Raw genomic sequence first — 18,021 nt, 5'->3', positions numbered from 1 at the left:
TTTACCCTATTGCACAGATTCACGGCATTTTGAACTTTTGGTTCACAGCAAAAAATGTTAATTGCACATGCATATAGACTATTTGTTGCTTTTATCCCCTACAAGGCTGCAAGGTCTTAAGAGAAATACTTGAATCTGTTTTGTTCACTGCTGATTCCTCTGTGCCTCAAAGACAGTTCAATAAATGTGCAATGAATTAAATGAAAATTGGCAAAATTTGGAAAGTGGGTGCATACACTGGCAGGACCTCTGCCTGCCCCAGTTGCTGTGACTGCCTCAGCAGCTTAGCCTGAAGTCAAGTGAGGACAGAGGTGACAGGTGCAAAGCCAGCCCAGGCTACAAATCTGGATCCACGCCAGTGGTTTGAGAAATGTAACCACGAAGTTTCATCAGCCAACCCAGCCTGCAGTGCCTCCACCACATCCCCTCCTTTCTTCCTCTGGGTCAAAACGGAAGGGAAGGCACACTTCTCCCCAAACAAACTCCCAGTGAGCTTCAGATCCCCTTCCCCATCCTCCCTAAATGCAGGGATTCAAGCCTCCCCATTTCCAGCTTGGTTTCATAATGGATGTCTTTGTACCATCCCGAACTACACAGCCTGAGTATTCTGACCCTTGGCCCCACCTGCAGCTCCCTGGGGCTATTTCTGGTTTTAAAGAGTTGAAGGAACTCAGTCTCAGAAAGAAAATAGGTGACCCCCTGAAGGTCATACAGCTAAATACCGTACAAGGCAATTGAAAGAGTCAAGCTCTTTATGGTAACACTAGTTAAAATTTAGTGTGTGTCATAAACCAGGCATTCTGCTGAAGACGTCCTTGCATTCTCCCTGTCAATTCTCACAACAGCCCAGTATATTAAGAATGCCATTTTTCAGTAACAGCTGAGTCACAGATTAGTTCTATCACTAGTCCAAAGCTTGAAATCATAGACAGGGATTCTAACTCAGGACCAAATCTCACCCCATGGCCTCCATTCTTTCCCTATGTATTCATCACATAGCTATGGGGATGACATTTTTCCTCTCCCATATTCTTATTCAATTATAAGCTCTCTAAGCAAGGGGGCCATGTTGTAGGAGAACTGGCCTTGGTTGATGAAAAGTGTTGCACAAAAAAACTCATCCAGAAGGTCTTTTTTTCAGAAAAATTTCAAATTCGGTCTTCAGCATCCCACATCCACCTTCCCCACATTTCCAGATACCCCTTCTTTTTTCTTTCCTCTCCACATCAAAGCCTGGACCTCCAGGTCCCTACTGAGGCCCAGCCCAGCCTTCCTGTTTGAACCCAGACCCTCCTGCCTACAAACTGCCTCACCACCAGACTCAGGTAGTTTTCCAGGAGGAATGCATCAGATAAATCCAGTGACTGCAAATAGTATGTACCTACCACAGCTAGGGGGCATCCCTTTAAAATTCAGGCATATATTGCAGCAATATCTGCAGGGGCCAGTTCTGTGAAGTCTTGTGTTTGGTTCTCCAGTGTGATCACCTGAGGTGACACTGCTGCTCCTGGTCAGCCCTCCTGTTGCTGCGGAGAGCAGAGCTTGTGGACCTAGGGGTGCCCGCCCCTGGGTCTCTGCAGTAGCTTTTAACAGAGCAATCCTAAGAGGGAGAAGAAGATCTGGAGTGGGGTGCCTGAAAGTACATGTTAACCTCTTTGCCTCCTCCAGTCCCAGCCTGCTGGCCCTGGGGGTTTAGGAATAGTGACTAGATCTTGAGCACCTACTATGTGCCTATCAATCTTGTCCTTAGATCCTTCAAAACCACTCCAAGATGATGCATTGGTTGCATCATCCCAAATTTACAGGTAAGGAAAGAAAGATACAAGGAAATCAGATAATTTTCACATGGGACAAAGGTCTGGGGGCTAACTTGGCCCAATTCCAAAGTGTTGAGTACTTGCTACCACATTAAGCTACCTGACTCTCTCTATGAGATTTCAGAGATTTCAAAGCCACACCCGCCCTTACCTTCCCAGCCAGGCTGGCTAGAGGATCAATCACAGGAGCTGTTACAGTCAGCAGATCGTGGAGACTGTGCATGACAGAGGAGCAGACATTTGTATTCTAATCTGCCATCAGAGTTCTGCCCCCAGCCCTGAGATTTCTTACTATATAATTGTGCTCACGAGTCCAGTTTGATTTGCTGTTCTGCTTATTTATTCTTTGCATTAGAGCTGTTTAGATTCATTAGACCAACCCAACTTATAAATGGCAAATTAAACAAGAGGTGGGTGTGCTGTATGCAAGCAGTATTGATCAGGTGAGGACATGGAGAGCACAAAACAGGTCTTTTAATATAGGGCCAAAATTTCCGAGACTATTGACAATTTTCTCTAAGGCCTTTTAATAATCGCATGTCTGCTTTAGCTTTTGAATTGCCTACCTTTGGGGGTGAAATCACAGCATGTTATTTTAATCTCTTTATTGAACTCTCTGGAGTTCAATTCAAATAAACCTGTCTCTTGCAAGCACAGTGAGAGGCAGGAAGGTGGAGAAGCAGGTCTCAAGCCACATGGACCCCAAAAAGCCTGAACTGCACTCTCCACCTGAAAACCAAAAGGGCTTCTAAGCCTGCTTCTGTCCTCTCTGCACCAGGCTTGCCAAGATGCGGTCCCAGACCAGCAGCTGCAACATGATCTGAGAAACTGTGAGAAATGCAAATTCTCAGGCCCTGGCTCAGGCCAACCCCTGGATTCTTTTCACTTGAAACAATGACTTGCCCAGGAATCACCCCAGATTTGTTGCTTATTGAGTAAATAACACAGGAAGAGGGAATTGAAAAGGAAGGAGTGTGATGGAGAACCCAATGGACACAAATAGGTTCCATTTGCCTTTGACCAGGATGACTCCAATTCCCAGCACAGCATGGTTCTAACTTGAACCTTAGAATCATCTGAAAACACAGATTTTTGGGCTCCATAACAGAGTTTCTGATTCAGTAGGTCTGGGCTAGAAGCCAAGAATGTGCATGTGAACAAATTCCCTGAGGTTGCTGATGCTGCTGGTACAAGAACTGCAGTAGGAGAATCTCTGCCCTGGAGGCAAGACTCACCTGGCTCCACTTTCCACCTCTTTCTGGCCTTGGGTAGTAAGTATCCTTCTTTTAAAGGTCTTCTTCCAAACTTCTCAAACCTCACTGGATCCATTGCCTATGGGCTAACCCAAAAACAACTAAAATCTAAACAACAATGAATTCCTTTCTCTTTATAGGAACAGGTGGGACTCTACCCTAATAATCCAGCTGTTACTTTCTTCATTCTGAAAAAAGGAAAGCAGGGATGCGTGGATGTTAAGAATTCATCTTCAATTTTTTTTCTTCTGAGCAGGTAAAGAACAAACATTCTGAAAATTTGCATCCTTTACAGTTTGCCAAGCCAGAAGCGGGTAGCGCTCAATTGGTATGCACAGTTTGGAAACTCCAAACCACCCCTCCTTCCTCTTGGGGCAACTATCCACATCAGGGCAATCAGCAATGGGCTAATACAATTGATGGAATCAAAATAGGCAACAGTATTTTCTCCCAGGAAAGCTGGTATTGAAGAAATTCTCCAACCTTTATACGCAGACCCTGGAACAGAAACCCAACAGCATCACATGCATTCCATTCAGTCTCTAAAGACAGAGTCACAACTTTCCACACTCAGACTCAAAATACAGGGCCACTTACTGGTCACACGGTACCAAGGAGAAAATGGGATACTAAACCTGCAAACACCTCCTTCCACTAAAAAAAAAACCCTGTAATATGTAGCATTTTAGTCATAAGGCAAATACACATATACTGAAAGAAGCATTAAAAATTTAAATTCTAAGCAAATGGAGAGTTGTTCCATTTGCTTAGAATTTAAATCTAATTCCAAATCTCTTCTTTCCAAGTTAAACAAAGCATGATATGTTGTAGGTAACAGACATCATTTTCCATGTCAAAAACAAGGATTCGTTGTTTGTGAGCTCTAATTGTACTCTAATTGTGTAAAAATGTTCAAAAGGAAACTCTAAGCACATTCAGAATGAATGGCGGCCACACTGAATAAAGCTGTTCAGGAAATGCAATACTTGCTTCGCTGCTCAACTTCCCACCTTTCTGACCTTTTCCAAAGAATTGGTCTGAGTTTAAATAGGTGAGAACACTTTTGCTTTGCAAAAATGAGTTACTCACAACTTATGTAATTCTAACGAAAATGTAGTTTTGTGTTGGAATTATTTGGATAATGGCTTTCATTTTCCTTGGCCTTGAAGACAGAAACCCTAAGCTTTGTAAGGTCCTTTTCCTTCATTAGATAAATTGTTCACAAGATCAGTTGTTTCCAAGCTTGGCTCATCATCAGATTAACCTGTTGAGTCTTATTTGGGTTTTGTTTGTTAAAGCGCAGATTCCATATCACAATGCAGCCCATTGAGCTAAATCTCGGGGAGAGGGTTGTCGAGTCAAAAAGATGTATTGGTTCCTACCATAAATGTAGGAATAGCAACACCCAGCTGAGAAAGTCCCAATGATCAGCCAGATTTAGGAATACTTGCATGAGGCACCACAACCTTTCCACCTCAGAGCCTGTCCTCCCCAGCAGAACCACAGCATGCTGTGGGGAGGAATGTAAATCTATAGCGCCTCCTCACAGAGGCAGGACAGAAAGGGACTTGCCCAGAATCTGGAGATGCATGAAGGAGGACAATTCAAGCTGGGCTCTCTAGTGACCCATTTCTAGTTCATCCTATTCTCTTGAGAATTCTCTTCCCTTTCTGTGGGCTTTGTAAAGGGTTTACCAGATATAGTATTTTATGACCTACAAAAGCTATGAAATTACTCTTCTCTGTCTTCTTCCCCTCCAGTTGGCTCAGTCTTCATGGAAGCCTTGTAATCCATCCTAAAATTCTGGCAGCGCACCACGGAAAGGAAATGAGTGAAAACAAAGACATATGAGAAAAGGGTCAAGTTGCTGGGACTCTTTGAACAGGAGAATCAAAGACTCGGGGAGGAGTTCATCCTGTCTGGAGGGCACTGGGGGCTGAGTGGGGCCCTGTGGCAGCTGGTGTGGAGAGCACAGCCCTCCCCCCACAGCGCTCACGCCCACACGGAACATCTGTTCACACCCATGGAAGTGCAGGGAGCTTTTGTTTTTATTAACTGGGGGAGGAGGGAGACATTTGGTTGGGGTGAGGCTTGGTGGGAGAAGAGAGGAAAATGGAAGATTTGTGTTGGCACCTCTCCCCCAATCGGCCCGGCAGTGTGAGACCCTAATTGCAAGGGTGGTGGTCAAGACATCTGATAGTTTGCTTTCATGAGAAATCTATATGAAGATTTTAGCAAAGCAGAGAGGTACCTGGAGCACACTCCCAGGATGGGAGGACTGTAGCGTCATGCAACGTTCAATCAGAGTGAGTTCAAGCACCGTGATATGGAATAAGGCATTGGTGAGAGGGGTCAGACCTCACACATTTATGAGCATTCTATGCAGGATGTTGTCTCTGCAACTAGCGATAAACCTGAAATTGCTATAGGTCAGCTAGGTAGCAGTCAGAATGGAAAACAAGAACAAGGGCATCTAGGACCTCCATTCACCCTCTATCTCCAACCCTGATGCCCTGGTGATATGCAGGACACTTCAAAGCTGTACACACGCCTGGTCAAGGAATTGCAGAAGCAGCAGACCTAGAGGTTGCTCACAGTCAGACAGCAGCTAGTGATAAACATGGGCCAGCTGCCATACCTGCACTGGCCATCACAGTGAAAAACTATTGCTGCTGTTTCCTTCCTGCCTTCCAAATCATGCACAAAATCTCTTGGGAGTAATGCTAATCTGAACATATAGAGAAAAGGGAATTCTATGAAAAATAATTCTTGCTTAGCTAGGCTGACACAATGCAGAAGTATGACAAGATTTTCTGCGTGCTCTGGCACCTGAGACTGCTAGCTCTGAGCACATCCAGCGTTTCATTAAGCTTGGCATGAACTTTGGAGTTCTCGCAATGGACACTTTGAACAGGAAAATTAATGCAGGTTCCTGGGTGTCCCTGCTGGGCAGTAGGAGAAAAAAAGTGTGTCTAGGGAAGGAAAAGAAGGACATGTGGGCTGTTTTGTGATCATATAGAGCACAGTCCACTTGGAGACTTCCCCCAAATAATTGGAGGATATTTTTGGCAGGTAGACAGTTGGAGAGTGGTATCTTTGCAATGTGCACAAAAAATGGAGATGTGACCACAATTTGTATTCAAGAATGGGGCTGCTTGGACAACCTGATTATCCAAGTAAGTGGCATATTATGATGAGAATTTTATAAATACATAGTGCTGGGAAAGAATCTGAAAGAATCCTTACCTACCTCTCTTCTCCCCATGAGCAACCTATGTCCCAGTCATGTCAAGCCACTGACAGGTCTCCAAACACATCACACACTTAGACACTTCGAAACCTTTGCATTTTCTGTAGCCTCACTCTTGAGAGCTTCCAACCCTCTGGTACTTTCCCTGAACAACATGTATCCAAATTCCAAATCACAGGCCAGGTATCTGTTCTTTTCTGACCTCCAAGTAGCTTTAATTACAACTCCCCCAGGTACTGTCTATTGACAGCATTGCCCAGTGTTTTCTTACCTCTTTCCCAGGCACCTAACCATCATTTTATTTATTTATTTGTTTATTTGTTTATTTTATTTATTTATGCATACAAGAAATGGTGTGGAGACCAGAGATGTGGGGGGGTGAGAGGATCCACCAGAGACAGGGGAAGAACAGGCAGATTTATGGAAATATACTGCTGAGGAGAGCAGTGGGTGAGACAGGAGAGGTCTGCTGCACCATATGTGGGTTAGCAACCTGGCTGGGGATCAAACTCAGGTCCTAGCAGTGATAGCACTGGGACATAACCCCCAGGACTCCAGGGAGGCCCCCATCACTTTATTTTTAAGGAACTTTATTGAGGTATAATTTATCTACCTCATGCCTGTGCCGTTTCATACTCCACACAATTATTTGAAATTAATTCATCTTGTGTGGGTGTCTGTAGCTCATTCTTTCTTATTGCTGAGTAGTATTCCATTGTATGGATATACTGCTGTTGGCTTATCAGTTCACCTGGTGATGGATACTGTGTTACTACTAGTTTGGGGCTATTACTAATAAAACTTCTGTGACCATTCCTATACAAATCTTTTTATGGAAATATGTTAGCCTTTCCCTTGGGTAAATACCAGGAGTGAAATGGCTAGGTGTATGGCAGGAGTATGTAATTTTTAAAGAACCACCAAAATGGTTTCCAAAGTAATTGTACTATTTTACATTACCACCAGCAATGTCTGAGAGTTCTACTTTCTCTACATTCTAGCCAACACTTGATAAGGTATTCTTTTTAATTTTAGCCATTCTAGTAGGTCTATAGAAGTACCATGTTTTTAATTTGTCATTTTCCTAATGACCAATGACATGCAACTTTTCATTTGTTATCTTGCCATCCATATATATATTCTTTAGTGACTTGTTTTGCCCATTTTTTTAAATGTCATTTCATTCTCTTAACAACTTTTCCTTTTGAAGAGGAAAAGTTTTAAATTTTGATGAAGACCAAGTTAATATATTATAAAACTGATTATCTCATTCCTTTAATCCTCTAGTAATTATCTACTAGTCTGTGATCTCCTTGAGATCAACTTTTTTTATCTCTGCATTCCCAGCCCCATGACAATGCTGAGTTCTTAGGAGACACTTACAGTGTATTTCTTAAGGCTACATTATTACACCTGGCAATTATGGGACAGCCCCTGAGCTTCCTGGCATCTGCTGTGTATTAACTGCTCTCTTTCACAGGAATAGAGGGTTCTCAACATGCAACCCATTTTTCTTAAACAGATCTCTGTACATTTTCCCATAAGATGTATGTATATTTGAACAGAGAAATAATGAATAACAGGAAAATCCTCTCCTGGAGGCCCTTCCTTTGAGAATTCTGCTTGCTTTCTCTTTTGATCAGGGAGAACCTTTGTTTCTGGAATAGGGCAAGAAAAATCATCAGCAGAGTCTCTCTCTGGACAGAAGTCACCAGGAAAAAAGTTCACCAGGAAAACAGTTCAAGTAGAACATGGGTCTACTACTTTTGCTCCAGGAAAGACGCTGTAAAAAGAGATTAATAAAACATCTCCTCCAACTACGAGAAGCACAGCTTGGAGCTTCCCTCTAGTGATCCAGCAAGGCCACCACAGCACAAAGGCAGCAATGATGCTGGCTCCTTCAGGCTAACAACAATGAAAAGAACTCATCTAAATAGCTGAGATGCCAATTTAAAAAGAAAAGGAAAAAAAGAAAAAGAAAAAGAGTAGTTGGAATATCTTGACAGGTGTTTGTCTAGTGACACCCTGAAATATCCACCTTTTATGATGAAAAGACATTAAGGACAAATTCCAGTTCTAGAATTATGGAAGATTGAGAAAAGACCAATTACAACAATAAAACTACTGACTTCGATTACCAAGAATTGCTGACAAAATAAAACTTAAAAATATTTTTTAAGTCTCTTGTTACACTCACCCCCTCAAAAAAAAAAAGTGCAAATGTCTGGTGCCAAGATGAGTATAAAACCAGAGGGGATGAGGGGGGGGTACCTTACAGCTGATGGTTCTGTGGGTACCAGAGGATGAGAAATATAAGGGCTTGAGGTTTCAAACTGTGAGACAAGGAGTGGGGCCCAAGATAAGAGAGAGAGTTGAAATTGGGAACTCTCAAAAAGTGATGTGCTCTTTGAAAAACTTAGACTGAAATCTACCTGCACAGATAAACAAGAACTCTTTTCTGTCTCTAAATTCCAGATGAGCATATATTCCTCCTTTAGGAATTAGAAATTCCAGGCTGGCCTGTGGTTCAAATTTACTTGTAACTTCTAGGAACTATTTTGTTGAAAATTTGCATTAAAAGTTGGTACTGGACTAGTGATAACTTTGAGCCTCCTGGAAAAAGCAAAGCTATAATTGCCACAAGGAATCCATGGAATGAAAAAGATTAACCTAAGATAAGCTCTAAATTAAAGATTTCAAAGTCCACTTGGAGAAGTCTACCATAAGCAAAAGGAAGAATGCACCATAAATACAAGATGATACAGTGAGGAGTTACGTATTAAATGCTCCCTTTCACAGGAATAGAGGGTTCTAAACCACAACCATTTTTCTACCTAAGAGGACACGTAAACTACCTAAGAGAACATATAAAATTTGAATAGACGTATAATCAGGTAAGATCATGAATCAGTAGTTTAAAGTTTATTCACACACAAGCACACAGGCATATACAAACACAAATGTACCACCCCAAAAAAATCCAATCTCAAATGATCCCATGGGTAAATTCTATCAAACAGTGAAGGAACAGATGTTCTTAATCTTACTCAAATTGTTTCAGAGAACAGAAAAAAGGAAATGCCCCCCTTTAAAAATTTTGAAATAAAAAAAAGAGTTAAAGAATTATTTTCTTTATAAAATAATTTAAATTAAATAATTTTAATTATTTCAAGATTTTTAAATAACATCATTAGTATTTATAATAATTAAATTTTATTAATAAAAAAGAAACTTTTAGAAAAGTCTAATTATAGCCTGTAGAAACTCCAAAACTTCATCTAAGAGACATTTATAGATCCCTGTATCTATGAATTAGAGAATACATTACATTAGGATTCACAATCAATAAGTGCCAAACAACAGATATCACATAACCATGCTCTTTCATCATTATATAATTGCAATAAAAATCTGTAACAAAAAAGGTACTATTTCAAACTCTCCTGTGTTTAGAAATAATGGGTCTAAACCCAAATAATGGGTCTAAAGTGCTTCATGGGTCCATAAAGCACTTTAATAAATACTAGAAAATAATTTGCTCTAAAAGTAAGTGAAAATACCATATATCAAAAGGTGAGGAATGCACCTTATACAATACTTAAAGGAAATTTTATTTAAATCATATATTAAAACTCTAGAAAGACCAAGAGTTAGTGAGCTAAACCTACACCCAAAAAGCTATGAAAACAACAACAAAGTAAAACCCTTCCCATCAAAAACTGGGTAATAAAGGGAATTCTAAAGATCAGCAGATAAATTAACAAAATAGAAAAGAGAAACAATAGAAAAATCAACAAAACCAAAGGCTTTTAGTTGAAAAATGACTAAGTTAAATAAACCTCTAACAAGGTTAAGAAAAGAATGAAAATGTTTAAATTACACATAAACACCAATGAAAAAATATAGAAGGGCACCTAATTACAAATGCTGTGTAGATTTTTAGAAATCCTAAGAAAATACTATGAACAGCAATACCATGAACAACATTAGTATTTGAACATTTGCATTAAAGTTACAGTATTTTTGAAAAATATAATTTATCAAAACTACCTAAGAGAACACATAAAATTTGAATAGATGTATAATCAGTTAAGATCATGAATCAGTAGTTTAAAGTTTATTCACACACAAGCACACAGGGACACACAAACACAAATGTACCCCCCCCCAAAAAAAAACCCTATCTCAAATGATCCCATGGGTAAATTCTATCAAACAATGAAGGAACAGATGTTCCCAATCTTACTCAAATTGTTTCAGAAAACAGAAATGTCCCCTTTATTTTATGGAAGTGGAATATCTTTGATACCAAACAGGACAGGACAACGTAAGAATCAAAAACCGTAAGTCAATCTCACAAACATAAGCACACATAAAATTTTTGAAAACTATTAGTGAAATAAGTTTAGCAAAATACCAAAAGAACCTTGACTTGATTTCATTCTGGGAAGGCATAATGTTAGAAAATCTATTCATGAAATACACACAATAATAAATTAAATAAGAAAATAAAGGTATAGAAGCAAAAAAAAAAAAAAAGCAAATGACAAAATTAAATTCCCATTTTGGGGAGGGAAAATTCTGAGAAGAACTAAAAATGACTTTTTTAACTAGATAAAGTATAGCTGTCAAAAGAAAATACAATAGTGAAAATTAGTTTCTCCTTTAAAATGAGGAAAACAAGCATATCAGCTATTATACAAGCAGGTAGTGTTAATATTAATCAGTGCATAATACAAGAAAAAGAAATTTTTAAATGTACAAATTATAAAGGAAGAAAAAAGTCATAATTTTCAGATACCATTAATCAACAAAGAAAATTCCAAACTGATAGAACTAATAATAACATTGAGTAAAGTTGCTGGTACACAAATAATACATGAAGTCAATGATGTTCTTACACACAGCAAATACAAAAAAATGCAATTTTAAAAAAGATGCATGTAAAAATCATTCTTAGACTCTGTGAAAATTGTACTCATCACCAGAGAGAATAGTGGGGAGCAAGGAGGGGGTAAGGGAACTGGCAAGGGAGTTTTGATGGAGAGTGAGGGAAGTGTGTACACATATGGACTTGTACCCCATGTACCCCAAACTTTTTAGATATGTAAACAGCTGACAGGTTAATAATTTTTTTTAAACACACAAATGTACCAGGTCTAAAAAATAAAAAACTTAAATGAAAAAAAAAATGCAGGAAACAACAGCAACAAATCTATAAAAACCATAGAAAAACATCTAATAAATGATAAAAGCCTTTATAGACAAAAATATATTCTAAAATTTTAAGAATATATATAAAGAAACTAAATAAATGGAGCAACATGCCATTTTAATATTCGGGATATAAATCTGACTGAGTATAATTGAGACACAAAATAACAGTGGTTTAAACTATTAGTTTTCTTTGTGCATGTGTCTTATTTTCTCCCCAGTTCTAGGCAGTATAATATTTGCCATGTTTCTGGATATTTGCAGAAGTCAGTTTTCCCAAAGACAGCTATAAATTCTCATTTCATTATGAATTTCAATGCATTTTGTGTGGCATAAGGTCATCATGAAATTTATATTAAAGGGTGACAGATCAGGAGTAGCAAGACAATTTTGAAAAAGAGAAAGGAAGGTATTATCTACTAGACATAAAAAATGCATGATGAGACAAGGGATTTGCATAGACATTTCTCCTAAGAAACTATGCAAATGATCAGTGAGCACATGAAATGATGCTCAACATCATTAGCCATTAGGGAAATTAATTCAAAACCACAATGAGATAAGAATTCATACCCATTAGAGTGACTGTAATCAAAAACACAGACAATAAGTGCAGATGAGGATGTAGAGAAATCCTTCCTATGTTACTGGGGGGAATGACAAATGAAACAGCCACTTTGGAAAAGGTTCCTCAGAAAGCTAAATACAGAACCGTCATTTGCTGCAGCCATACCACGCCTAGTCATATACTCAAGAGAAATGAAAACGTATGTCTACACAAAAACACGCACATGACTTCACAGTGTTCATAGTGGCATTATTCATAATAGCCAAAAAAGGGGAAACAATCCAAATGTTTATCAACTAATGAATGAATAAACAAAATGTGATCTATTAATGCAATGCAATATTATTTGAAGTACTGACATATGTTACAACACAGATGAAACTTGAAAAATGGTAAGGAAAGAAGCCAAATACAAAAGACCAGGAATTGTATGAATCCATGTATATGAAGTGTCTAGAATAGGTATATCCTTAAAGACAGAATATAGATTAGTAGTAGCCAGGAAGTAGGGATATTGGGGGGAGGGAGTGACTGCTAATATGCGTAAGGTTTCTTTTGGGGGTGATGAAAAGTGTCCTGGAATTAGTGGTGATGGTAACATAACTTTCAATATACTAAATTGTATACTTTTTAGTAGGGTGAATTTTATGGTATATATATTTCAATTAAATGAGGAACAACTTCTGAGGCTATAGCAATAAAAACAATATGGCATTGGCCCTGGAATAGACATCTTGACCGACAGAACTGAGTATAAAGCATTAAAGGCATCTGCATTCTTAAAAGCCAGACACCTCTTGATAGAGATGACATCACAAGTCAATAAGAAATGCATGAACTAATAAAGGAATGCTGAAAAAAATAAAATTAGATTCCTCCCTCACTTTACCCAAAGTTAACTCTAAATGGATTAAAGATATAAATATGAAACACAAAACTACAAAATCTTTTAATAAAACAAAGGGAAATATCTTTTGTGAATTTGGGGTAGGGAAGGACTTTGTAAGCAACTGAAAGAAAAATAAAGAAAAAGGTAATACACAGTTAATTTAAGACACAAATCAATCATGCTACGATCACTTAAGGATGCAAACATTGCAGTTAAAAGGTGAAGACATTCGTGAGAGTAACATCAAGTTCAAGTCATTGGTCACCTTTGGAAAGCAGGGGGAGGGGAGAAAAAGATGGGGTGGACTGCAGATGCTAAGTATTTTTTTCTTTAGTACACTAGAGCAAATGTGGCAAAACTATAACCATTGTTTAAACTTTGTGATGAATATATAAACGCCTATTATATTATTTCCTTAATCATCTTATTTTTGGAAGTGTTTCATGAGGGAGAAAAAATTTCTTTTACATATTAACCTATGATCCAACCTGGAAAATTGAGGAATTCCCAACTGCATCTTACCACCCTCCCAGGATCAGTACTTTGTGATGAAGACCTGGAATTTTAATCATCTTCCTGAAGTTAGACAGCAATTTTGTGACAGAACTGGGGCTAAAACTCAACTACGCTGCACTACAATTGCCTGTATTTTCTGGAAACAGTGCATGTCTGCCATTCTGGGCAAGCATTCAAGTTATTTCCACTCTAAAGTGTTAGGTGGATTTACTAAACCAACACGAAGTCAGGAGAGAAACTTAAATCACTGTCTTTGCAAATTACTCTTTTCTGCTAGTACTAAGAACTTACTCACCATAAAATCAATGAGAGGAAGGGAGTGAAAATGAAGTGCTCTTGTTACCCTGAAGTGCAGCGAATCACCCCCCAGCCCACCCCGCCGCAGGGCCTTTCTCTGTTTCCTGGCTCACCTTTGTAAACACAGATGTGGCAAAAGCATCTACCTCTGAGGACAGGGCAGAAGGACCTGCAAACGTGGGCAGGGGTGGAGGGTCTTAAGCAAGATGTCTGCCAATAAGCAAGAACAGCCCCTGGGGAATTAGAGGAGTTCCAGGCTCAGCTCCTCTCTTTAGCCACAGAACATGAGGGGGGAGCAGTTCCAGGGCAGAGGTTAAGGGTAAGGAGTGATATCAAGCTGGGTACTAAGAGCACACACAACACCCCTAAAGCAAGGGTTCTTAACCCTAACTACACTTTACCATACTAGGGAACCAAAATGATAAATAAACTGTTGACCAAATCCCAAAGTTTCTCATGCAATTGGTTTGAAGCAGTCACTAGTGCTATTTAAGGTAATACCAATACCAACACACAGCCTCTTTCTAAAGACCAACAGAAATAATTTGGGAAGACTTTTAAGAGAACTGGTTTCCTCAAAGCTGATCATAAATAATGAGATTAGATAAATGCAGGTTATAAACCCCGCTCTGCCCCTTAGTGTGTGACCAGGAGCAAGTTACTCAATTTGTCTCAGCCCATTTTCTCATTTGAACCCTGGGGATTATGAGGGCTTGCCTTCAGTCACGATAGTGAGGTGATAGATGCAACAGCATACCCAACACGTGCCTACCTTCAACTGTCACCTCCATCCAGGAGTGGAGGTCTTTGGTCAAGTACACCCCAGTGGTGATCCAGAACCAGAGAGAAGCCACTCCCACATTTGCGGGGCAAGGTCATCACCCACAGCACCAACCTAGTTCCCTGGATTAAACATTGGTCTTCGACTTGAATGGCAACTCCTTAAGCAGTTAACTCTCCATTCCTCAATGGAATGGTGGTGTAGACTGGATGGTGTGTCCCCCAAAATGCACATGCTGGAACTAACCCCCAATGCCATGATATTAGCAGGTGGGGCCTTTGGGAGGTAATTAGGTCATAAGGGATGAACTGCCATGAACTGGATTAGTGCCCTTGTGAAAAAAACCCCAGCGAGCAATCTTACCTCCTTACGCCATGTGAGAAACAAGAAGACAGGTGTCTATGAAGCAGGAGGCAGGAAGGCAGGATTGCACCAGATGCCAGATGTGCCAGCACCTTATCTTAGACTTCCCAGCCCTGGAAATGGCAAGAAATAAATTTCTGTTATTTATAAATCACCCCTCTGTGGCATTTTTTGATAGCATCCAGAACAGACTAAGACAGATAGGTAACTGTAGAGTCCCTACTTGGTATTTGAAGTGTAATCACAGGTTGTATAAGGCAAAATAATGCCTCCACAAGAAAAAAGATGTCCACATCCTACTCCCCAGAATCTGAGACTATGTTCATTTACATGGTGAAGAGGAATTAAGGTGAGAGATGGAATTAAGGCTGCTAGTCAGCTGACATGAGAAGATTATCCCGGGTTTGGGATGGATAGGCCCAATGTAATCACAAAGACTTTTAGGTGGAAGAGGGGAGCAAAGAGAAAATAACAGGGAAACCATAGCATAAGCAGGACCTGACCCCCTGTGGCTGAAAGAAGCAACAGAGAGAACAAGCCATGAGTAAGTGATGAGGGTGGCCTCAAGAAACTGCAAAAGACAAGGAAACAGATTCTACACTAAAAATTCCAGGAAGAACACAACTGTGCTAACAACTGGACTTTAGCCCATCAGTCAAGCTGTATCAGACTCGTGACCTCCAAAATGATCAGATGATAAATTTGTGACGCTCTAAGCTATAACTTTGCAGTAACTTTTTTTAACTTCCAATTTCACTTGAATTATTTTCTTTTTTGTCTTTCTTTAAATATATAATGCATCACCTTGGTGGATTGTATGTTATCAAAATTCTCCAGGGACTTTGTAGTCCAAAGGGTCACAGCTTGGGGTAATTACCTTAAGTTTGTGGTAGCAGCAACAATAGAAAACTAATGGGCCGAATCCTTATAAAAATCAGATTCTCGAGCCCTTCAAATGGGTGTTCCTGGCTAACTATAACTGGCCAGTGACTCAGGGAGACTGGAGGCCAGGGAGAAAATGGCCTAAACAAAAATCCACGGGTTTTTGTTTTTTTTTTTTTTTTTTTTTTTTTTTTTTTTTACATGTTTTTATTTTTTTTTTATTTTTTTTTAAATATTAAATTTTATTTTTATATTCCCCCATACAATTGCAAACGCCCCATTCTGACCCCAATCCTTCCCCTCCCGCCCCCCACCCCCCAAAAAGTGTCTCTGGTTCATAGTTTTTTGTTGATTTTGATTTTCACTTTCTTATATTCATTTTCCTGGTCCCTTATTTAAGTTTTCTAGATTCCTGCTATGAGTGAGACCATCCGGTATTTTTCTTTTTCTTTTTGGCTTATTTCGCTGAGCATGATCCCTTCCAGCGCCATCCATGTTGCTGCAAATTGCATGTCTTTATCTTTTTTGATTGCTGAGTGATATTCCATGGTGTATATGTACCACATCTTCTTGATCCAGTCATCTATTTTTGGGCATTTGGGCTGTTTCCAAAGCTTAGCTATTGTAAACAGTGCTGCTATAAACATAGGGGTGCAGGTGTTCTTTGGAATTGATGTTTCTGTGTCCTTTGGGTAAATACCTAGGAGTGGAATTGCTGGATCATATGGAAGCTCTATGTTTAGTAGGTCCAGAAATCTCCACACAGCTCTCCATAGTGGTTGGACCAGTTTGCACTCCCACCAACAGTGCACAAGAGTTCCTTTTTCTCCACATCCTCGCCAACATTTGTTGTTGCTAGTTTTTTTAATATGTGCCATTCTCACTGGTGTGAGATGGTATCTCATGGTAGTTTTGATTTGCATTTCCCTGATGACAAGTGATGTTGAACATTTTTTCATATGTCTGTTGGCCATTTGCATTTCCTCTTCAGAGAAGTTTCTTTTTAGCTCTTCTGCCCATTTTTTGACTGGATTATTTTCTTTGTTGTTGCTGAGTCTCATCAGCTCTTTGCAGATTTTTGTGATCAGTCCTTTATCATTAGTGTTGGGTGCAAAAATGTTCTCCCAGTTGGTGGGGTTTCTCTTTGTTTTTGTTATTGTCTCTTTTGCTGTGCAGAAGCTCTTTAATTTGATGTAGTCCCAGCTGTTTATCTTTGCCTTCACTCTCACTGCTTTGGGTGATGTGTCTGTAAAGATGTCTTTGATGTGCAAATCCCGTAGTGTTTCGCCTATATTTCCTTCTATGTATTTTATGGTTTCAGGTCTTATGTCTAGTTCTTTAATCCATTTTGAGTTGATTTTTGTGTATGGTGTGAGGTAGTGGTCAAGCTTCATTCTTTTGCATGTAGCGACCCAGTTTTCCCAGCACCATTTATTGAACAAACTTTCTTTGCTCCAATGCATAGTCTTTGCTCCTTTGTCAAAGATTAGTTGACCATAAATCTGTGGGTTTATTTCTGGATTTTCTATTCGATTCCATTGGTCTGTATGTCTGTTCTTGTTCCAATACCATGCAGTTTTGATGATTATGGCTTTGTAGTATAGTTTGAAGTCTGGGAGTGTGATGCCTCCATTTCCTTCTTTTTTTTTCAGTAGAGCTTTGGCTATTCGGGGTTTTTGGTGATTCCATATGAATTTCATCAATAATTGTTCTATTTCTTTGAAGAATGCCATTGAGATTTTGATTGGAATAGCATTGAATCTGTATATTGCTTTTGGTAGGGTGGCCATTTTAATAATGTTTATTCTTCCAATCCATGAGCAGGGGATGTCTTTCCATTTCTTTGTGTCTTCTTCTATTTCTTTTAACAGTGTTTTATAGTTTTCTTTGTATAGGTCCTTTACCTCTTTTGTTAGATTTATTCCCAAATATTTGATTTTTTTTGTTTCGATAATAAAAGGGGTGGTTTTTTTGATTTCTTCTTCTTCAGATTTATTGTTTGTGTATAGGAAGGCTACTGACTTTTGCGTGTTGATTTTGTATCCTGCCACTTTACTGAATTGATTGATGAGTTGAATTAGTTTTTCTGTGGAGATTTTGGGGTTCTCTATGTATATTATCATATCATCTGCAAATAGTGATAGTTTGACTTCTTCTTTTCCTATTTGGATTCCTTGGATGTCTTTCTCTT

The 18,021-nt window shown here is 39.2% G+C and overlaps 1 protein-coding gene across 1 annotated transcript in view; it reads right to left on the bottom strand.

Annotated features, from left to right (window-relative positions):
- THSD7B (thrombospondin type 1 domain containing 7B) overlaps nt 1-18,021 on the bottom strand; it is a 1,502,545-nt gene that overhangs the window by 1,141,873 nt on the left and 342,651 nt on the right. Inside the window, exon 5 of the mRNA XM_054699694.1 lies at nt 14,949-15,061. The gene's annotated coding sequence lies outside the window, so the exon portion shown is untranslated. The remainder of the gene's footprint in view (nt 1-14,948; nt 15,062-18,021) is intronic.

The sequence above is a fragment of the Talpa occidentalis genome, unplaced genomic scaffold (assembly GCF_014898055.3).
Source record: "Talpa occidentalis isolate TD23 unplaced genomic scaffold, MPIMG_talOcc4v2.1 talOcc4.3, whole genome shotgun sequence".
Taxonomy (NCBI): Eukaryota; Metazoa; Chordata; class Mammalia; order Eulipotyphla; family Talpidae; genus Talpa; species Talpa occidentalis.
Note: the sequence above shows the minus strand (reverse complement) of the source record. Positions and strands in the feature narration are given on the sequence as shown.